Below are 19364 nucleotides of genomic sequence, written 5' to 3'. Positions count from 1 at the left end.
AGGACATCCTCGGAGCGACAGCCAAGGAGGTGGGGAGCGCTGCACCGAGCCCCTTGCTGATCGGAGCTGGGGTTTGTTTTCCACCCGAAGTACTTGACCTGTCTCTGCTCAGCAGAGGACGAGTCACAGCCGTCACTTAGCCGCGTGCTTTGTTCATTCTCTCCACATCAAGAGCTTCCCCTTGGCTGCCAGTGAGAAATGGGAACGGTTTCAAAAAGCCTACTGCTCGTTGTTAGAGTTCCAAGTGTCATCAGGGCTGCTGGTCAGCTTGGAGCTGCTGCCTAAATGCACTGCAGAAAGGAACCCCAAAGCTGGAGAAATGCACAGCGTCGCCATATGTGCTCTACTGGCTTTGGAAAGAGCCTTCATGGGAAACATCTATGGACTGAACAGCTATGTAAACAGATATGTACTGAGATTAATATAAACTAAAACTTATTTGTTGTTTGTGTTCCAGATGCACAAAGGCCTCGGCCAAGTTTGAGGCCCCGTCACGCAGACTGCTCCACGTAGCCACGGTTAACCCACAGAGCCTGATGTCCCCCAGGGGACCTGCATCACCTTCCCCCTTTTACCCAGGATGGACCCGAGGCACAGGGCTCAGTCAAACACTCAGACACAGTCAGAAGCACTTCCCACTCCACACTGTGTGTGGGGACTGCAAACATCACTAAACTTTGTAGGTCAGTCTGCAGAGTTGTGTTACTCTTTTAGCTCAGTTTCCTTGGGAAACAGACCTACATCTCACTCTGTCTTTTCTCAGCAACACCCCTCCCTCCCCAAAACATTTCATTCGATTAGCCATTCTCACCCATATTTAGAAGAGAGATTGAAATCTTTGACAAAATTTGTTTCCTGCTGGTCTTGTGCAGGGGGGAAAGGTCCAGAGGAAGTTGCTCAGAAGAGGGGTGAGGGCTCAGCGGAGATGCCACGCAGCAAGCAGCTGATCCAGCTGCACCCACAGACTCTCCTGGCTCCATGTCTCCCTTCTTGTCTTGAAGAAATTCCTCAGAGAGATGGAGGAGTTGGCGGTTACAGGGATGATGAGACAAAATGAGACCTCCAGGAAACTGGACTTTGTTTCTGGCTGTACACAGCCCCTGCACACTGTTTCAATGTTCTTTTCGTACAGCAACTGTCAGGGCACACAGCAAGTCTTGAAAGGAGTACTTTTGATCTGGGATCTAACCAACAGGTTGATTCCTAGAAATCAAGATTGGCTGAAAGCCTATTATTTGCTGTGAATCCTAGAGACTTCTAGAATGACTGGTGTCATTCGCAGATGACACCAAGTTAGGTGCGTGTGTCGATCTGCTTGAGGGTAGGAAAGCTCTGCAGGAGGATCTGGATAGGCTGCACCGATGGGCTGAGGTCAACTGCATGAAGTTCAACAAGGCCAAGTGCCGGGTCCTGCACCTGGGGCGCAATAACCCCAAGCAGAGCTACAGGCTGGGAGAGGAATGGTTGGAGAGCTGCCAGGCAGAGAAGGACCTGGGAGTGATGGTGGACAGTCGGCTGAATATGAGCCAGCAGTGTGCTCAGGTGGCCAAGAAGGCCAACGGCATCCTGGCTGGTATCAGAAACAGTGTGACCAGCAGGGCTAGGGAGGTGATCGTCCCCCTGTACTCGGCTCTAGTGAGGCCGCACCTCGAGTACTGTGTTCAGTTTTGGGCCCCTCGCTACAAGAAGGACATGGAGGTGCTTGAGCGGGTGCAGAGAAGGGCGACGAAGCTGGTGAGGGGCCTGGAGAACAAGTCCTACGAGGAGCGGCTGAGGGAGCTGGGCTTGTTCAGCCTGGAGAAGAGGAGGCTCAGGGGCGACCTTATCGCTCTCTACAGGTACCTTAAAGGAGGCTGTAGCGAGGTGGGGGTTGGTCTGTTCTCCCACGTGCCTGGGGACAGGACGAGGGGGAATGGGCTTAAGTTGAGCCAGGGGAGTTTTAGGTTAGATGTTAGGAAGAACTTCTTCACTGAAAGGGTTGTGAGGCACTGGAACAGGCTGCCCAGGGAAGTGGTAGAGTCACCATCCCTGGAAGTCTTCAAAAGACGTTTAGATGTAGAGCTTAGGGATATGGTTTAGTGGGGACTGCTAGCATTAGGTCAGAGGTTGGACTCGATGATCTTGAGGTCTCTTCCAACCTAGAAAATTCTGTGATTCTGTGACTTCAGTATAGCCATTGTTATATCGAGCATCTGATTTTTGGTTTTTAAGCTCTCTATTCCTCTTCCCTCCCTTGGAAAAAGAAAAGGGAAAAGGAAAGGCAAAGAGAAAGGAAAAGGGAAAAGAAGAATATTTGAGCTATCAGTCCTCCAAAGGAACAAGAGCCCAATTGACAGAAAGTTACTGGAGATGCTGGAAGCGTTACAAAGCCAACAGGAGACGAGCTATGTCAAACCTACACAACGTCACCTGTCCCAGAATTAATATCCTTGGCTGCCAACAAGGAGAGTCTAAAGTGGAGAGGACTGGCCAGGCAGGTCACAGCCTGCGATTAGGCACACAGTTTTGAGTCCCATTCCCCTCTCAACACCCACATTAGTCATAGGAACTGTAATCCTGTTTCATTTTTCTCTGTCCCATTTGCCACAGACTAAGGCTAAAGAGAAGGTTTATTTAGTACTCTTCTGTTATATCCGAAAGAGATACCTTGTGGTAAATCTTGAGGCTCTAGGTACTCAAGCCTTAGTTTTGCTCCTAATCCATTGGAGCCCATTTGCACCAGCTGAGGAGGCTTTGCACAGCTGATCCCACTGATTTAGGGTTTTGGTTCCAGATACACTTCAAAAAGAGACCAGGGTTTAACTCACTAAGTCCCTGTTTAATCCTCCCCTTCCATGAAGAGCAAACAGCTTTCCTGCTGGAAGATACTTTCTCTGTGTCCTTTTGCAAGCCTGTGCTAATCAAAACAAACAAGCCTCTTCAAGTAATTAAGCATTTATGCTTTTAAGCATATGAACACAGAATACAGCATAATTGTAGAAAGCTCAGGGCAATGAGAGTGAGCACAGGGCTCACTGCTGAACCAGACAGAGGTTGCAGGGCAGGCAGGACCTCCTCTGTAACAACACTGGCCTCCAGACCCAGCAGTGAGCACTGCTGATTTCACTTTTCAAACAAATAAACCTTGTGAGTCCTTTTTGTTGTTAAGAACTTGAAAATGGAAACGAACAACAGAAATCAAATTACCACAGCTCTTCAAAATCTGCACTCACCTTTAGCCAAGGAAGACTGGTGGGGGAAGAAGACACCTATGCACTTGAACACGTACCACATTTTCCTGCCCAGAGGAAGCCAATAAGCTGTGTTACAGCCCACATACAATGTAGCTCACCTCCTAAAGCTTCCATCCAGCTCTGTCTGAGTGACAAAGATTATGAAAGTTGCCTTGTTCTGTAGCTGTACCACTGAAATATTACACTGACTGCTGCTTGCTCAGGCAGCCTCCTCTGGGCAGGCTGCTGCTCCCCGCATGTACCCAGCTCTCCTGTTCCTCAGCTGGCATGGTGAGGATGTGGGTATCACCTTTGCACCGGGTAAAGAAGTGCTGGTACAGCCCAGGTGTTCCCCATCAGAGGTTTCAGAGTGCTGCGTCCTTGCCCACCTCAGCTTCGCGTTTCTGAAGTCCAGATGGGAAGCAACCTGAAGCTCATATCCCTCTTTTAATACCTACCAGCTCACCACCAGATACAGGACCCTTCCTTGGGAGCACCCCATCAAAATGCTGGCTGCACAACACTGATAGTGTTGGAGATAAGGAGATGAGACTTCAGGAACCACCAGTCTGTCTGCGGTCGGACTTCTTTCACTGTGGTTTCATCCCTATGTTGAAAGACACCAGCTGCAAGAATTTGCAAGTATACCAGGGTGTTTAGTCATTTAAACTATATAATTCTGCACCTAATTTGTATGTGCAAATAGTGCAAACTTTTCCGTGCAAACCGTGACTTTTGACACACAAACATTCATTACGGAGATGTGTGTTTACAGCTCATTTATTTTTGTAATAACCACATGCAGAAAATAGACATGCAGCCATGCCTCCCTTCCGCATATCAACCCTGACTCTCAGCACTGCTTTAGTGGCAGTCCCTGGCTGGGAACTCCTATCCATACCACAGCACATGCTCTGCCACGGTGAGCTGGGAAAGCTGTTTTTAAGGAGCCAAGGACAAGAGGATACACAACCACAGCCAGTGCTGTCAGGTGCTCAGTCCTCTGTGTGTTTCTCCCATCCCTGGCCATTATTTGCATTGATGGTGTTTACATTTATTGAAAAAACATTCCTTGAGGTATCAAAGAGACATGGCAGAGCACCTATTTTCTGAGACAAAGGAGCTGGGATTCTGCCACCCAGCAAAAGATACCAAGGCAGCTGCTCAGATATGTAAGGAAGTTGAAAGGTAAGATAACAAACATTGACTGGGGATAGGCAATATCCTGGGAAAATAGTGGAGGTTTCCTAGTCCCAGGAGACTCAAATGGTTCAAGGGAAAAAAAGGAAAAGAAAAAGAATAAAGAAACAGATTGGTGTGGAGGAGAGTTAATTGCATTTCTTGCCCTACCTGGAACAGGTGTCTGAGAAACCATCCAGCTTTGGAATCATTAAAATACAATTCCAGCATGATATGTAAGATATTCTAATTGTTATATCTAATTATGAGGAAGAGTAAATCACCATGAAAATACTATCTGTCAAACAGAGTAAAACATGTAACTGAGGATCAAACCAGGAGCTGCCATCCATCTTCCAAGGCTGCTGCTGTGTGTAAAAAGACACTGCTTGTACACAGGAAGCAGAAGAGTGCTTCTGGAGTTATTGTAAGGCGCTATTAATATGATAAATATCTAAATGGCTATATAAATTTGATCAGAAATACAAACTTCATTAAGCTTATATTCTCAAACTGAAGAATGGTAGGACTCTGCACTATCAGACTGGATTTTGCTAAGCAGTTGCACAGATGTTTGTAATAGTGCTTTGTGAAACATCTGGTATTAAATTAGATAAGAATTTTTAATAAGCCATTAATTTCCTCAACAACACAAAAGTCCAGCGCACCTGCATGACCACAGACAGGTCTAACTAAACCAGCATCCATAAGACAAGAGCGCGAACTTGCCCCTAAAGCTCAGATTTCTATCCCCTTCCTCACAGCTTGCTCTTTGTCCATCGACAGCCATGGACAAATGGTAAAATGGAGTAAAACTGAGTTGTCGTGACTATACAGAGTCAGAACACAGCCCCTGTTGCCATGCAGGAGGTGCCCACTTGAAGGGCGCTGCTAGGCCTCAGGCCTGCAGGGACACCACATACACCAACCCCTCACCTTAGGCCAGCTGCACCTGTGTGCTATTTTAAGTAACTAACACAAAATAATTCTTGAAAACTTGGAAATAGACTCAGTAGGGAATTCATCAGAGGCTCAAGAGGCCCCAGCCCTCAGAACGATGCTAGGGGAGAGTGCGAGAACCAGCCATTTGGCAGCGGAGAACCCAGCCTGCAACCCATGACATGTTGGGCTGGCAGCTGGTGGCAGGGTTGACCATAGCCAGGCAGGTTCCTTTACGGGCCGTGCTGCTCAGAGAACGAATTAAGCAGCCCATCCAGTCCATGATGGTTGCTTTGATGGCCAAGGCTGAGATTTTGGCTTCTGCCTTTTGAACAGAAAGCTCTGTGAATGTGCTGCACACATCCGCAAGCTGCTTCAGCTACATAAAAATGCTATTAGGTTTCTACGTGTTATTGATCCATCTCTGAAGCACCAAGAGCCAGGTTTATTGCACAGACCTCCTATACTGCCAAACTGTTATTGGTTCTTCCCATGTATTTATCTATCCCATTTTTAAGAAGCAAAGGGGTGACAAAGTTCAGATTTCCATTTAGGATTTTTACAGCACTGTGGCTGGGAGGTAATTTGTAAATTTATTGGATTTCAGTGCTTTGGCAGTACAAATGTTTAATTTCAGAATTAGGTGAGGCTCTCCAGTACTCCTCTGTGAGTCCTTCAGTCATTGTTAAGGCATGGGCTGTCTAAGAGGCAGGAAGGACTGTATGTCACTGCAGTCAATCATTAGACCAAAACTATCTTAAAATCCACAGACCCCCAGGGACTACAGAATTTTTGTGTCCTGTTACTGATTAGTAATGGCATTTAATTAATCCCTAATAATCTCCTTGGCCCCGGAGCTGAGTGCTGAGGGTTTATTGCTCTGGCAGATGTGGTAGTCTGCAGAGTCACTGCAGCCCCCACCAACCACCTGGCACAGACCACCTTTGTACCTTGCTGGGGGGGCTGCAGTCATGCCTCCATGTACTTGTTTCTGTGACATTGGTCTCTGAAAGAATAACCCAGCAGTTATCCCCAAAAATGGAAGCATTGCCTTTGCATGGATCATCTGTCCATTGGAGGTATCCAACACTCGATACTTCTGCTTGCTTTACCTCTTCTTGTTAAAGAGCAACAATGGGCATCCAGGAATGTCTGAAACTGAGGTACTGAGCAGCAAATCAAACAAGGTGTTGAGCAGCAAAATCATTCCCCTTCAGCATAAAACTGAGTTACACATTAATATCTTTTAAATATAAAAGCAAAAGCATTGATGTGATGTCAGGAGTCGATAACAGTGTATAAGCACCATTTGCACGTACCCCAGCAACAGGGACACATCTAAGTACCCAGTGAAACATTTCATTTGCATTCCAATGACTTTTAGGAGCAAAGTCTTACTGAAAACTCTCAAATGAGAAGCCACTCACCATAAAGCCAAGAGAGAAGAACTTCTACCACACTCGAACCATCCCATCACAAGGTTGGGTGTTTCAGCTAACAAGTTTACAATCAAATGTGAGGCTCTGCCCTGGAGGGGCTGACACAGCAGCATGCTGCTTTCAGCAGTCTCCACTACAGCAACATTCAAGCCTGGCAGAGGTGCTGAGCAGACAGCTGTGGATGGTTTTGCCTTCAAGCACTGCAGCTAGATTTTCTAGAGATTTTGGTCAATGCCCTTGGTAACTCAGACCAGCCCCTGGCACACACAGGTGTTAACTGGACCACAGGGGACAAAGCCCAGTGCCCCTGTGCTGGCAGCAGAGAGAGATGCAGCAGATTTGCTCCCAGCACTGGGACTCTGCTTCCTTGGTCACCTCTAGTTGGTTCAGTTTCTCTCCCAGGAGAAACAGGGTGTTCTGAGGCAAAGTTTAAATTGGCAAAATGTGTTGGGTTCACTGCCTATGGAGCTGTTCTGAATATTTAATTTTTATTTATCATAGCATACACATAAAATCAGTCAGTAACATGCAAATTAAAATTGCACCATTAGAGGAGCCTGCAAGAGAAGCGACGTTTAGCTTTTTCACTAACTAACAGTGACAGATACAGACTGGGAACATATTCCGCAGCATGAACATGGAGCCCAGCTGCAACCTAGGGGGCAGCGAAGCCTGGAAGACCCCCAGTTGTTTGTATGCAAATGGCAGTGCTGTCCTCAGAAACACGGATCAATGACAACACATGCAGAGATTTGGAAGCATGTTGCTCAGTCTCATACAAAGAGGATGGAAATACTTTCCTCTCTTGTACATATAGTTTGCAGTGGGATGGGGAGAGGAGCACTCGGAGTTGTCATCCCACAGCCGCCCGCCTGTGGTGCAGGGTGAATGTGCCAAAGCTAGAAGCACGGGGAGGCCACTGCAGCACCTCCCAGGAGGTGGAAATTCAACCTCTGTGCGAAAGGGGAGACAGCTGCAAATCCGAGGGTGACCAGAAATAGCACAGCCTCTTGGAAAGGTCTCACGGCCAGGACACGGGCGGTCACGAGGAGCACGAGCCAGCCTGTTGCGCTGCCCAAGCCGAATGCTACACGTCTTGCATCACCAGGGAGCTGAAAGCAGCCTCGTCCTGCAGCCGGGTGAAAAATTATCCAGTGGGTGTATTCATGGGACAAGGTGGCACAGAGACAATTGGGAGGAAATTATCTCAATGCTCGCCTGGATTAATGACTCAGAGAACTGTCCAAACAGCTGTGTCTGATACCAAGGATATCTGCGAGCAGCAAAAGGCTCAGCACCAGATGCAAACACTATCTCCAGCTTGCAGGCCAGCACTGGCAGCTGGAAGAAGGGGAGTTCCCTAAGAGACAGCTCTATTTTGAGCACGAGGAACAGCCACGGGTGGGGCAGAAGGGCCTTGATGAGCAGATAGGCATGCTTACCTATGCTGCCAATAACGTACACAACACAATGCTGCGCAGCATCACAACCAAAGCAAACGACTCGCTTTTGCCCTTGTTTCATGTTCTTTGTACACAGCCATCAGCACAACTCTCCTCACTGCCACCCAAATCTGTTTGAGCTAACGGGGAGAAGCTTTAGGTGGCAGCAGACAAAATAGTGATTCTTGGGAGGACTTGCTCCTTTGACAGCACATCTTATGTACAGAAAGACCACGTGAGACTAAATATACCACTCTAAATAATCATTTACCTACTCACATACTGTTCCTGTTGTGCAAACAAACAAAGTAAAAGCCCATATTGATCAAACATGAAGAAAAGTGCTGGCAATGGGCTAATGGCATAGCCAGTGGGAGAGGGTGGGCTTTGACCACCGAAAGTCCCAGCTCCTGGGTGTCTCTTCCAGTCTCTGGATGAATTGCTTCCTTAAAGTATCCTGTCTAACAGGGCAGTAAAAAGTCGTTTCCTTTTTGAGGGACAGAAGCCCACAGATATTAGACCAGCCGAAGCCAAGGTGGAGTTTTCATTTATAAAGCTATACAAATATTAAATCATTGCTTTGACACTGATCTCCCTCATAATTCCAGAGCTATACAGTGCACTCCAATTCCCTCTAGCATTTATCACCTTCACAGAACTATTGGACAAACACTTTTTCCAGCATTCCTCAGCCTGGCAACTCTTTTTCCTTGACAGAGACCTCTCTCCCAGCTGCTTTCTGTATTGTCCTGCCCATTGTACAGCAAGCTACAGATCTCATCAAACACAAGCACAGGAACAGCAGGAGGTCTGTGAACTCCAATCTCTGGTACTAAATTGTTTTGTAACTCCAGGCAAGTGACTGAAAGTCTGTCTTGTTACCTCCACTCTGCAGCAGTGATAGTGCTCCTTTTCCAGCTCACAAGGTGATAGGAAGCTTTGCTGGCCATTACTCAGATGACGAGTTATATCAGTGCAAGTCCTCACTGTGCTTTCTTGTACTAGAGATAAAACCTTCATTGTCAGAGGTGGCCGTTAGCCCCTTGTGCACACCCTGCAATTCAAACCATTTACTGTAAATAACCAAAAAGATGCATAACAGCAACTTGCCTGCAGACTGCTCCAGGAACATGAAACCCTAAAGCCACCAGCACAGGGACATTTCACTCAGGTCTGCCACTGGTAATTTTAAAGAAGTGGCAAGGAAGTAGAAGGCAGAAAGTTTCAGCTTTATTATTTGGCTAGAGCTGGGATGCCCCAAAACAGCCACAGTACGTCATACTATTGAAATGAAGGATGTACTTCCGGTTTCAGTGCTCTCACCTTTGTTAAATCATGTCATCTCACTGGGCCTGTTTCCCCGTCTGCAAATGGCATTAATAGTATTTATTATGCAGGCAGTGTGGTACGGCAGTTCACTTGTTACCTGTCTGTGCACAGCTCTGAAATCTTCACACAATGAGAGTTTTTCAGCATTCCAGTCACACTTTTCCCTTGGTGTCTCCCAGGCACGCTGTGTACCTGCTAATCCCACCCATCAGTGCTGTGCCTACTGTCCTGCAGCTGCCTGTGTCACCGCTGCCTGCGTGCCCCTGCTCACTGCACCGTCACAAGAAGGGGGAGAGTGACATTGGTTAGAAGTCAGCCAGCATGGCTAAACCTTGTCAGAGCAATCTCATTCCTCCTGTTGCTTTGTGTCCTCATCTCATTACTGTCACCACGACCTCACTGAGATGTGCTGAGGTCAGACTCCCTGCCCTGTCGCCTCCCCAGCCCACCTGCGCTGAACAGACAGCTCGGCAGCTCTGCAAGGGGGTTAGGGATGGATTTGGTGGGTAACATCATGTAAGAAACAACGCTAGGTGACGGCATTTATTTAAGATAGATCTGTGCTATGAGCTGCACACACTGTTGCCCAACTTCCCACCATCTGCACAGCAAGCTTTTAGCTTTATGTTAAATAGACATTAATCCCGGATTGTATACTTAGCTGGAGGCACATGATAACATATATGTTGCTCTTGAGATGCATTTGCCCCCCCCCCCCCTCAAATTGTGCTTGTGCCTGTAACGGAAATATATATTAAAATGTGCTTCTGTTCTTGTATTCGACTCTTCAGTGCCACCCACTATTCCTGGTGCTGCGTGTTCTGGCTTCTCACATCCCACTTGGCCGCTGTGCTTCGAATGCTGCCTGCTATTGAAAGTGCAGCTGGCTGGAGTTTAACCCCCAATTTCCAAGCCCCTCTCCCCAAACCAGCCCTGCTCAGCCCCCCGGCACAGGCAGGATGCCGCAGGGTCCCTGCTACACTGGGGGCTACATCCTACCTGCTGCCAACCCCACCAGGGGAAGCAGCCGGTGCAGTAACCAGGGACTCCCTGTCCACCTTCCCCTGCCTCAAAGAGCTCATCTCAGCCCCTGCCATGGAGTTTCTCAGCAGTTCAATTTAAGTGAGGAGGTTGAGGCAGAGGGGAGTGGTGCAGACAAGTGTGGAGGAGCGTGCTGACACGCTCTGACACGGAGCCAAGGGTCAGCACGTTCCTCGGGGCGACCTTGCTAGGATCAGAGAGCAGCCTGGAAAGCAAAGGGCACAAACTCACAGCTAAGCAGGCAGTGCCCAGAGCAGCTCAGAACCCAGATACATGCGCCCAGGAAGCTGCAGTTAGCCTGGTCACAGTGGGGATAGCTGACAGGCTTTTAAACCTAACCGAGGAAACTCCTCCAGCTCATGGCACAGTATTTCATACCATATTCCATAAGGGCTGAGCTGTGGGGGTGGCATGAAGGGTCTGTGTTTCATGAAGTGATCTCAAAGGGAATAGATGTGCTGGCCCAGCGATTCCTTGTGGTCTTTGTGGTGCCTCCTTTATGTCATGCACCTGCCTGCTCTTCCTCACAGAACAGGAGAGATCAGCACACTGTAAGGCAAATTTAGGAATTTACTTCGGGTCCAGGAAAGGAAAAGTGTAGTATTTGAAAATCCTCTTAGGCCTGCCACTTCAACAAATGACTCTTTAAGGCTCCCCATTTCATTAGCAAGTCCAAAGACTCCTTTTTTCTCAATATTTTATCTCTTACAGAGGTCAGCAGGGAGATGTGGGTCTTAGTTGCACAAGGACACTCGGTACCTCATGGCCATATGACAAATCAAGCAAGCAGTACCACTTGTAAATGAAAATGCACAGAGATCTATGCCATCGGTTTGTAAAAGACTCTGCATATGTGAAATGACCTCACAAGAAACACCACCTCTGCAGTGACACTAAGGTGGCAAATATTCTCAGCTGGCATAAATCAAACAGAGCTCTAAGTGACACTGGAGGAACAATAAATAGCAGCTGACAAAAGCTGCTACATAACACGAAATCCAAGAGACACACACGTAACCAGAAAAATGGTTATTGTTGTCTTCCTCCTTCCCAGCCACATATCACACCCCAATGCCCCCAACACCTTCTCCCCTCTCCTTTTGGGGCCACCAAGGCCGGGCAGCAGCACAGCCTGGACATTTCACACTCAGGAGTTGAGTTCCTTTGATTACTTTTTTTTTTTTTTATGATGTTCAAAGGCTACTTTGAACACACCCAAGCTTAGCACTTTATCAAGTCATTTTATTTTAGGAAAACACATGACAGATGAATTTCCAGCAGAAATGCTTCAATTTAAATAGATCTTTGGCCAGACTTTCAAATTGTTCCTAATTAATATTCCTTTTGAAATATATCAACTGCCTTTGTTATTACCTTGCCTTCTGCATTAGAATCTGAAACGGTATTATTTCAAAGGAAGAGTCACTTCTGCGTGTAGAGCAATTAGATACCACTTTGTTATCTGGCTCAGTTTTTAAACCATTTATTTCTGCTTCTCTCTAAAAGACTGCCAGGGCAATAACTTTCTCCCCTTATCTTACTATTCCTACAGCTCTTTGACTCAGGTGCTCTTTCTTTCCCACATTTCCTTACACTATGGGTTGATGGATTTTAATGAGCCTTTCACACCTGGGTTTTTATCTAGTATTAACTCTGTACCCTCGCTTCTTACCCCTGTTGGACAAATCAGGTTTAAACACATTGTAGTCAACGGTGCTCCAGTAGCATAAAACCAGCAAAAAGATTCTGGTGCTGGTTTTGTTTTCAATATAAAGCCTTTTCCACTGTGATTAAAATATAGTAAATATAGTGCCTGGGTGATGAGTGCATAAGCTAGTTTGGTGTCTCAGTTCGGTTTCTAGCCAACAATTTTCCCTAATCACAAAACCACTCAGAGTGCTTTGCCTGCTGAGGATGGGAGACAGGAGGCTGACCAGACCTGGAAGCACAGCTCCCCTTCCTGAAGCCTCTTCTTGGGCAGAGCTGTCCGGTGTCACAACGTTTGTGCAGCAGGCAAAGCTTTTCAGCTGCAGCCCCTGGGGGAGGTGGATGAGGTCTGGCGATGAGGTCTGACCGGGAACGAGGCCGGTGCTTTGCAGAAGCACCATGTTGCACAGAGTACAAACAGAGAAACTGGGACATGACTTTCAGTGATAGGGAAGGTATCTGTTGATGAATGAACCTCTCTTTGACTCTGGGCTGTGTTGTGGGAGAAGAAAAAAAAAAAAAAAAAAAGACAAATTTTAAGTGCTGTGGAAATAAAAATACCCCCATCTTCATTTTATCCTGTCACTCCAAACAAATGCAGTGCTTGTTTTTAAGAGTGCTCTTCAGATGGCCATACAATTTCTGAAGAGAAAACCCACAGTGCCAAGCACTGACAGAAAAAAATCACTGCCTCTAGCTCTTATCTAGTCATATGGAAAATATTTGACTGAAGAAATAAGGTCCTTCACTGGAGAGTTTGAGTGACAAGCTGCAGGCAGAAAAGAACAGGATCAAATCAGCATCAAACCAGCATTTGCTCCCAAGATGTAAGCAGCTTCATCCTACTTGAGCTCAGCAAGTCATTTTGCCGAGAGGCTCTGGGCCTGGTGAAAAGCAGCATAATGTACAATGAAAAGAAAAAGAGGATTTTCAAATCAAGCACTGAAAATTGCCCATGTCCTGCCCTGAGACTACAAACTGAGGAAGAGGCAAGGAACAAAGTGCAGGAATCAGACCCTGCAGCTGTACTAAAACAAGGAACGCTTGGTCTGATCGTTCCTAGCAGAGAGAGTTCCTAGTGGCAAAGTCCTGATTCTGCATCTCCACAGCTACAGGCTGTGCCATGGGCACTGGAGGGCAGCATGGTCCCAGTACCTGGCCTTAGGGCCTGGAAAGCCTTGGCAGATAGCAGTAAAACATCCCCTGAAAGGAGGTACGAACAGTTTCCTTAAAACCTAAGCAACACGGGTCATCCACGTTGAAGCACTGGCTGTAAAATGCTCTGTAGCAGAGAACAGAATTCCTGTGACATGGAACTTTGTTCCTGCCCTCATCTGCTGCTCAGGGTGTGTTTGGTGCAGCAGCTGTACATAGAGGAATGGGCTCTGCTCCCCTGGGCCAGGCTCGGCGCTGCAATGCCCTCGGTGGGCACAGGGCCAGGCACCGTCTGTCCCCAGTCTCAGGGTGCCACCTATGGCTGCACGCATGCTCGGTTTCTCTCCTGGCACTGGGAACACCTCTCGAGAGCCTTCTGTGATTAAGGTCTGGAGAGTAAGAGAATTAATCACGTGAAAGATGTAACGTTAGCTGGCCTAAGAGGGACTTGGTTTCTCCCGGACAGGAGGTGCAGTGCGGGGAACAAAGCCCCTCTTCCCGCTCTCCCCCGAGCAGGAGAGGCAGAGCATATGCAGGCAGCCCACTGCTTTCTGCTGAGGTGGCCCAAAGCCAGCTGGTAAACCAGGCTTGTAACAGACAAGGATGTCTTCTCATCTAACACTGTGCAGAGATGCCAGAACAGGTCTGTATTTCAGGCCCAGGAGCCAGGCACACAGCAAAGCACTGGAATGGCAATCTCCCCTCACTGCATGCCCCAGGGCCGGGGAACGAGGCACTTCCAGCAGCTCTTCCCCTGGGAGCCCGAGCTCTCCGGGAGGTGTTTCGCAGCAGAGCCGAGCTGCCTGCTCAGGACACAAAGGGTTGTGGCTAACCCCAGCTACACAGCCTGAGGAGACGGGGTTTGGACAAGTGATGTGGCAGATGGCATCCTTGTCCCCTTCTGCTTCTGAATCAAGCCGTGGCCAATAGGTTTGTACAGCCACCGTCCTGCTGCGGCGTGCCAGGCACTGAGAGCAGCCAGCAGCCCTCTGCAGGTTGCCCCCCACACCCTTTGGGGTCACAACACACCCTACCCATGTAATTGCAACAGACAGCACTGCACAACCGAATACGCATCCAGAAACCCTAGCCAAAACAAAAACCCGATCCTTCGGAGGTGGACAACCCAGCCTACACATCCCAGCCAAGCAGTGAAAGCACTGCCAGGGGGCTGCTGGCATCAGGAAGTACCAAGGGTTAGTTCTCCAGCCTTTTCCAGGGGTTGCATTCAGCATTCCCACCCAGCAGAGCAGACCTGATGTGGGTGCACAGCAGGTTTCCCCTCTGCCCTTTAAGGGACCACACAGATTCGCATCATCAGTAAGCTCCTATGTGCTCCCGTGGCCCTGCTCCGGGACCACACTGCCACGGCTCTCGGGGTGCTGGGGGCCGGAACACAGGAGCAGAAGGGGCCTCCCCCGTCCACCACAGAGCCACCTGGTGGGCAGGCTCATCGTGAATACACTGCTTTGTACAACAGCACCAAGGCATGCAAACAGGCTGCTCCTTTTTAGACTTGCTGGTTGGTAGCATCTGTTCTGATTATTAGGGTTTGGGGTTTGCACAGGCCGCTGGCAGGGATCCACAGCGAGGTCACTACAGAAGCTCAGTCTTGCCTAAGTGGAAGGCAAACAGCAGGGCAGGATTTCCACATGTGCGGCGATGGGGAGACACGCAACAATCGCTGCCGAGGTGACAGCAGCACAGGCTTTAGAGAAAAATTGCTGGTCTCTGAAAATTTTGGGCAAAGCGGTTAAACTAGAGTGTGTTGCACATAAAGCTACAAGGCAGATTCCACGCACTTTGTGGGAAAGCAGTATTTTTTGCTAAGGAGTTGATGAGCAGTTGTGGGTTGGTTTTTCTTTTTCTTTTTTTAAAGCGGATCGGTGATGAAAAATCGCACAGCAGTATGACTATCATGAGGATGATTTCTAAAGCAGGAAGCATGACAGCCCCACACCCACAACAGCACAAGCAGCTGCCACATGCAAGTTGTCAGCCACACACTGCTGCAGGTCTGATCCTACATTGCCTTCAAGGCAGGGAATTGCTCAGTGTGGAATTAACTAAAAGCCCTCTGTAAAACAAGAAAAACACATGGGTGGTATTTACTCTGGTCAGGAAGTAGCTCACATCCTCATCTCAAAGCATGAACCACTGTGAAGAGAAGCACCACGACCAACACCAGCCACATTTGGGATCTGCAGCATCAAGAAAGGATCCCCCCAGTAAGAAATAAGTAATTAAAATCACCTTTAATCTCATCTCAAGTTCCCTGCAAAAGGACTTCAGTGCTTCCCAGATCCTGCATGCTGGAAGAGAAATTTCTTCTCAATACTGAGGGGAAAAAAAAAAAAAAAAAAAAAAAAAAAAAAAAAAAAAAATATCAGAGCAGGTTGCTTCATTTTTTCTGGAACATTTCCACCTGCCCACCTCTTTCTGCACCAAGCCTTCCCAAGTTCAGTACAAGTCCATGCCTGGCTTTCAGGAGCTGCTTAGTGGCAGGAGGACTGTCAGAGCCCCTCTGCTACTGCAGTGGGAAAGTAGAAACCAAGTGGCAGCACCCCGTTCTGTCTCAACAAGGCAGCAGCTCCCCTGCTTGCAGGGACTCCTAGGGACATAAGGTCACCTTCCTTTGCAGAGGTCAGGGCAGCAAGGCTGCTGTTCTCCAACCAACTAACACCACGTAGCCAGAGCTCCCACAGGTTATCCCACTCTGTCGAAGTAGCAGGGCAGAGCCAGAGGGGTAAAAACAAAGAAAATAAAGGATCGCTCTACTTTGGGCACTGCTGTGTGCTCTGAATTCCTGGTCACAGATCAACTGCTGCTGCTGCTCACCTGGCTGGGTGCTGCAATCGCCTTTTGGGACTCCAGCCCCGCCTGCGGCTGCCCACCAGCACCAACATCACCTGCGCAGGTGCTGCTGCAGCAGGGCTCTAGATCCCTCTCTGAGCCAGGGGCCCATTACACAGCACAAAACGAGTGAAGATATTTTCAGCGCGCAGAGCTTTGGGTGCTGGGAGGAACAGCCTGGCTCTCCACACATTAGCACATTGAAATCTGTGCAGCAAGCTCGTCAAACAAAGCAGCTGCTCTCTGGCTCTCCTACACCTCTCCTCAGATGGAAGAACTTCAACTGCGTGGCAGGTCTGCAGGATTGTGGAGCAGGGAGAGCTGCTGCCACATCGTACATCTTAACCTTTTGCCTTCCTAGGCGCTGCAGAGGGTCTGATGCCCTACATCTGCTCATTCAGCACGGTAGCTCGATGAAGGTTGCCCTCTGTGGTATTTGCAGCAGGGGTGTAGGAGTACAGAAAGCTTCTTTAATTACTGATTCCTAGCACGTTCACTTTCAGACTGGCAAGACAAGTTGCAGAAAATATTTTCTAGAGGAATATTACCAACTGTAGAAAAAAGTAATGAAAAGTAACCACAATGCCCGACTTTACTTAATTTTATACAAGAGATCTAAGACATTTACATGCTTACAGACTCTTTAGACTAATATGACCACATTCCATGGTTTTCAGAAGGAAGCATGGAAAATCCTTCACAAATAACAACTAGGAACATTTGTAGCTGTACTCCCTTGCTGCTTAGATAGCAATGGCTGTGCTAAGAGACCTAATTAACTCCCACTGACTTCAAAGAAGAACTAACTCAATTAGAGCCCATACCAGGTACACCAGCATCTTAATTTGTAATCACCTCCTGCTTTTCTCTCAGTCATTGCAATTAACACAGAACTCAGATGATCTCCCCTTTCTAAACAAATGCTAGAAAGGATAATCTATTCCCCTAAAAAGATGCCACAGCATAATTAGAAGCACATACTAAATGCTTGGAATCCAAAGTCACTGTCCAGAAAAAAAAAAAGTTTAAAGAGTTGCTGGCTCAAACTGTCAAGTTTAAGCTACTTGACAATGTACAGAACCTTTAAGCTTCTGTTCAGAGCAAGAGACAGAGCAGACACCCAGGTCTGCCATTGGAAATGTCAGACCATGTCAGTATCATCTTGTTTTATATGCACCAGCAGTGCATTACCACAAGAAGCACAGAGCTGTAAGACTTCCTGCAGTAATGCTGCAGTTATCTTGAGCCTGATTTTTATGAACATCTGATACTGCCAGTAACCTCAACAGATTGCAAGATTAGCAGACTTGTGTAAATGGAGCTCAAGGTGTCTTAAGCATTCACCTGACATTCAGCTGACATGCTTTTAACACAAAGAACAAAAGACAAAGTAATCTAGCTTGGAACTTGAGAAATAATCCTGCTCTGGGGGTAGCAGGATGAAAGAGGAGGCAGGAGGTCTAGCTCAAGTGCCAAAAAGCACATCAACAGTATCACATCTTCTGTGAGGTACAGCTTGTGTCAGGAAGCTAGTTAGAAAACTTGCATGTGACATCGAGAGTCAAGGCTGGAAATCAATGTAGGTTAGCTTCACATGGCATGTGAAACCTGCTCACTGCCCCACATTAGTCCGACTGCCGCAAATTGCTGACATATTGGCTTACGTGCTCTTAGGGAACGAGAGACATGCTGCTAAGCCTTAAAAATAAACCTTTTTTTTAAGAAAGCTTTGCATTCTGCAGGCAGTCCATCTCATTTCACACAGCTGAGGCTCACGATACAGACACACTGGCCCATTTAGCCCCCAAGATTACCTCTGTGCACTACCTCACTTCCGCATGCAGAACACAGTTGTGAAACAGACAGCTACATGCACTCAGCTTTAAGAAAAGTTAAGCCTTTTCTTAAAGGCCTCTTTATTTTTAAATTCCTTCAAAACATAAATTAGTTTTAACAAATCAGATGCAAAACACCTGCATTTTCAATTAGCATATATATTTTACTGTATCAATCACAGCAACCTCATACAGTAAGATACACAAAAATAGAGCATGGTATCACTTCAATTCAACACAGTTTTGTAATACAGTATTCCATGACATATATACACAGGACTTTTCTTTTCCAAAGCAAGTCTAGTCCCTGCTATAGTCACTGTAAAAATTACGTGGCATCACAGTTTTAGTTATTCACTTTAGTGTGAGTAGCCATATGGGAACTGAACTAGTGAACTAGAAGATACACTGCAGAACAGCCACACAGGCATGACACTTCAGAAGATGAACGAAAAGTAACCACTGAAAAGAAAACCACCCTTAGACTGAATTTTAATAGTAAAATTGTTCTTAAATTCCTCATTATATACACGATGTATCTACAGTTGTGTTATATTTATATATATATATATATATATATTTATAAAAAAAAAAAAACATACAAGAATTTGAAAACCTTAAAATAATTCACCTAAACAATATTTACCCCCAACCTTCAGGGTCAGCAAGGCAACGCTTGCCTAGAACATTATGTTCAGTTGTAGTCGCTTAATTCAGAAATTTCCCTGATTGCTAAACACACACCATTCGCTTTGTTTCTTAGTGCAAACTGTACAGTGACTTATTGTTCTCAGCCTCCTGTAAGACTCAGGTTTCACCTTTTTTTCCATAATACTTCTGAGAACCATTTATGGCTAAAATTATTTTAGCTATTTTACAACATTAGCCTATAATAGTTCCCCCTAAACCTACCTCAAGCCCTCCCCCCACCCCCAAAAAATCAAGAAAAAAGACCATTCATGCATGCCTCTGTCACACAGGGATCAATGAACATTTAAAGTTTAGAAGCCTAGACTCTAACAGTGTTTAAAAAAAAAAACCCTAAGTGAATAATTTTAGTGCAAAGTGGACTACATAGTTTACAATTCAGCTAGAGTTTGTGGGTTTTTTTTATACACATATTTTAAACAAATTTAATTCTGCACATAAGATTAGGTTGCCTGATAGTTTTTTCTAAGTAGCTAGTCTGAATAAAAGAAGTTAGAAAGATTCTTGTGGATTTTCTGTAAAAAA

Source organism: Netta rufina, assembly GCF_964035555.1.
Source record: "Netta rufina genome assembly, chromosome: 16".
In the NCBI taxonomy this organism is placed as follows: Eukaryota; Metazoa; Chordata; class Aves; order Anseriformes; family Anatidae; genus Netta; species Netta rufina.
This window is presented reverse-complemented; position numbering follows the sequence as displayed.